The sequence below is a fragment of the Nicotiana sylvestris genome, chromosome 2 (genome assembly GCF_000393655.2).
Source record: "Nicotiana sylvestris chromosome 2, ASM39365v2, whole genome shotgun sequence".
Classification (NCBI taxonomy): Eukaryota; Viridiplantae; Streptophyta; class Magnoliopsida; order Solanales; family Solanaceae; genus Nicotiana; species Nicotiana sylvestris.
The window spans coordinates 190,256,777-190,261,176 of record NC_091058.1 but is presented as its reverse complement, the minus strand read 5'-3'; the positions used below and the strand labels follow the sequence as shown (position 1 = coordinate 190,261,176).

Here is a 4,400-nt window from a genome sequence, read left to right as displayed (position 1 = left end):
AATTGCATCAAGTTTTGATTAATTAGGATTAATTATTAGGTTTTATAGCATCATTATTTTTGTTCACCATTTTGTTACTGTTTTTCTACCATTTTTGTTGTTTTGAATTTAAATTTGTTTGGGTTTAGTAGGTTTAATTAAATAAACGTCCTATTTCAATTATTGGTTTAGGTCTTAAATCAGAATGGTTTTAGCTAGGTTGCCTTAATTCAGATGATTGATTTTAGGTTTAAATGGTTTAAAGAATGGAAAAGATAATAACAAAGGTTTTGGGGGGAGCTTAATTGAAAAACAATTCAAGAAAAGTCTAAATTTGCCTAGATTGTTCTAATAGGTTCTAGAAGGGGTTAATGGGTAATCACAATTAGAATTAGGTCAAATTGGGTTGAAATTGCAATAAACTAAACTGAAAAGGGTAAAATTGGGAATTTAAAATGAGGAAAATATCAGAAAGTTCTAGTATTGGACAACTGTGCCCATTTTAGCATGAAAATGCTTAAATTGGCTAGAAAAAAGGACAAACAGCTGTTAAAAGAAGTTGTACTATCTGACATTTCAGAATTCTAGGGTAGAATATTCTTTTTTTATGCTCTCTTTGTGCAGCCTATAAAAGGAATAAGCCTGACTCTCCATACTCACTGATTTTCTAAAAAAAAGCACTCTGAAAATTAAATTCAAACACAAGAGAAAACCAAAAAATAGAGAGGATTTCAAGCTTTCTCCATCTCTATTTTTCTGCTTCACCTTTTTGGATATACAAGTTCGATTGATTGTTTGAATTTCTGGTTCTACTGCAGAAAGTTGCTGCTGGGATCTTTTACTTGGGATGGATTCCACTTCTCTTTGTTTATCTATTAGCCAGCTAGGTCAGTCCACAAATCCCTTGTATTATGCTTTGTTAAATGACTATGAAATTGTTGAATCCTTGTGGACCATCAGTTTTGTTCAAGTTGTGATTTATGCTGTTCATATGTGTCATGAATGAATATTTGGGCTTCTATTTGAATAAAGTAATACTATGAATTGAAAAATGTTTGCTTATAATTACTACACTACCTTTTGTTTTCTATTAAGTAGTTAATAGATGTTAACTCCTTGCCCTGGTTGAATCTATTTTGTACGGCTCAGTTTTAGAACTGGTTTAGGGATAAATTAATTTGTTTTCTGCTATTGATACTTCTAGTTTGGTGTTTTGATTCACCTTACCTTTGCCTAATATTTTCAAAAGTAATTCATCTTATGGCATAAGTACGCAGGATCTAGTCACAACATGATATGGACTGTTAGCTTGAGATTTAGGTGAGTCATTATAGTAAAAGGCCTCATATGAGTAGCAGCTTTGTGAATCCATATAGTTTTGAGTTTGAAAGAATGAGATTAAGAGGAGTATTAAATAATGTATTCTGTAATTCTATTATGGGAATATTTAAGCCCAAGGATGATTGTAATTTAATAAGAGATTGTTTGCATAATTTGGGATTATTGTGTTGATATTGGTACTCAAATCATATCCCATTGCTATTATCACGTAAAGCATAGCGAATTTGTTTTCCTTTGTAAATTCTATTTTATGGGTAATTGTTGTATCTGCTCTTAGCTCCCCATCATCATTTAGTTTAAGTGTATTGGTCCGAGCAAGCATGCAAGTTCTATGTACGTGCAAGCCTTGTCCAATGTGAGGAAACTAGGCCTGGGTGCTAAGCCCAATAGCTTGGCCCCCAACTATGAACTTATTTGTCTGAAATTAACATAATTCTAATTTTATGTGGGTTGTTAGAAATCATAGTAGTATAGCTAATTTTAAAAGTTTAATGCAATAGTTTTCTGATATTACTCTTGTGTGAACCAAGTCTGGACTTGGACAATGTATATTTTAGGCAATTTTTCGTTGTTGAAAAACATAACCACGAAAGGCCCAGTCAATTCATAGTCGCGACTGGGCCTGTTTTACAAATAGTCAATTGGGCTCATTTTCTCATATTCTAAGTTTATAACAATTAAGGCTAGATTACCCCAAGTAGCAAAAATACCCTACATGCTGCCATGGACTTTTACAATAATCTCATAATAGCTTAGGATGTAATTTGAACATCGTAGTTTTGGTTTAGGCACGATTCGGGTGTGCATTTTATGTGACCCGACCATAATAATTGTGAATAATAATAAAATAAAAATATCGCAAATCGCGGGTGCATTTAATGTAGCATGGTTTACAATATGTTCCAAAATGGCAAGTGTACGATAATCATGACTTGTTCAAGAAATAATCCCATAAATCCTAAAAGTGGGTTAAAATAATTAAAAGGGGTTACAAAGTTAAAAAAATGCATAATAGGTTTAAAACATGCAATTAATTATATAATTAGGTCAATTATTAGTAGTTAAGCATTCGTGCTAGAACCACGAAACCTGGGAATGCCTAACACCTTCTCCCGGGTTAATAGAATTCCTTATATAGTTTTTTCTGGTTTTGCAGACTTTTAAGTGAAGTCAAATTTCCTTGATATGCGATTTTTAAATAAACCGGTGACTTGGGACACCATAATAAATATCCCAAGTGACGATCCTAAATAAATAAAATAATCCTATTTCAAATAATGTCACTTTAATTAGAAAAACTCCCTTATATACACCCTCGGGTAAAAAAGAGGTGTGACATCTCTAGCGACTCCACTGGGGACAAGAACCCAGAATCTCTGGTTTAGGGTTCAAGAATTCGAGTTTAGAATAACTGTTATACTTGGCTTTTATTATCTAATTTTTATTACATGTTTGAGCGTACTGTGTTAAATGCCATCTTTTACCGCTTTGATATTGTTTTCACTGTATTGTATGCAGTAAAAATCGGCGGTTCGATTTTACGATCATCAAGGCGTCTCGAGGTCTCCCAGTGATTGACTTCAAGGGCTCACAACGACCAGCCTCGAGGCAGTGTAAACCAGTAGCTTCGGTGGCTCGATGTGATGTTCCCAAAGCATGTGACCAGAGCTGACGAAGCCTATTATGCTAGTCCAGGCCCGCACCATGGCATTAAATAGTTGTACCGACTCTATATCTTTGTAATAAATACATTTGTACTATGTTGGAATTCTCTGTCATATATAAAGGGCATCCTTATCATTTTGTAAATGATCTATTTCTCAATATTGAATACACAAGAACATTATCTCTAATCTCAACCATATTCCCTTGATCTCATTACTTATATTTATTACTTATATTCATTGTGTTCCATTTATTGTTCTTCATTTATTGCTCATTATTGGCCATAAATAGCCATCATTGATTTTATTATAACTGTTAGTCATCAATCGACTACCCTTGGTGAGATATCAGACTCGATCCCGAGGCCCTGAATAAGCAAGCTCGAGGCCCCGGTTGTCAGCCATTTCATTTGATTATCACCTTGCTCTCAAGCTCTTACCTAGTTTCCAAGTACTTCACTAAGCATCCATTGCCTAAACAACTAGCATAAAAATATATCACGTATTTTTGGAACCACAAAATTAAATTCAATTGTAATTACCATTTTCAAGGTAAACAGTTTGGCGCCCACCGTGGGGCTAAAAATAATAGTGATTATTTTCTCGTTAGTTTTACTACATAATGCAAGTTATCTTTCACGCTTTATCTTGTCCAAGATCTTTGATTTCAGGTCAAAATGTCTAACTCAGTAAATGCATGAGAAAACAACAATCTTGAAGACCATTGAGAGAATGGTGTGAACGTTCCAGGTGTTGGTGTACCACCACGAAACCCTGAGAATGCACCAGAACCAATTCCCATAGACGTGGTCTCGCACAACGCTCAACACGTCGAAATAAGCTCCCACACCAACAAGAGCATACACCAGGAAGATAAAAAAGAAGAATAAAAAACCCTGGCTTAGGAAGAACAAGTGGTTAGCCTTCACGTCATCTTCGAAATGTTACAAGCAATACAGCTGGCGATTGCTCAATTGCAAAGCCGCCAAAAGACTCAAAGCACGGTAGCTCAAGAAATGGCTCCCCGAGCCGAGCAGGTACCAGAAAGATCAAGCAAAAATGGGTCGCAACCAACCCCTCCATCATAAAGATGCTGGAGGACCTCACAAAAAGGATCAAGTCGGGCGAAAAGAAGATAGAAGCCAACGATAAGAAAGCAGAGACCTACAATTCTAGGGTCCATCAAATTTAGGGCGTACCCCCGATCCTGAAAGGTGTAGATTCGAAGAAGTTTATACAAAATCCATTCCCACAAGAAGCGGCCCAAAAACCCATTCCAAAGAAGTTCAAAATGTCTGACCTTCCGAAGTACAATGGAACCTCGGACCCCAACGAGCCCGTCACTACTTACAATTGTGCGGTGAAGGGCAACGACCTAAAGGATGACGAGATCGAGTATGTCCTACTGAAAAAATT

General features: G+C 35.7%; 1 long non-coding RNA gene across 1 annotated transcript; it reads left to right on the top strand.

Moving 5' to 3' along the window:
* The first annotated feature begins 635 nt into the window (after positions 1-635).
* LOC104230243 (uncharacterized) lies at positions 636-3,173 on the top strand. Its single transcript, XR_711835.2, has 2 exons — positions 636-866; positions 2,839-3,173. It is a non-coding gene; the product is annotated as an uncharacterized lncRNA (long non-coding RNA).
* Positions 3,174-4,400: the final 1,227 nt, after the last annotated feature.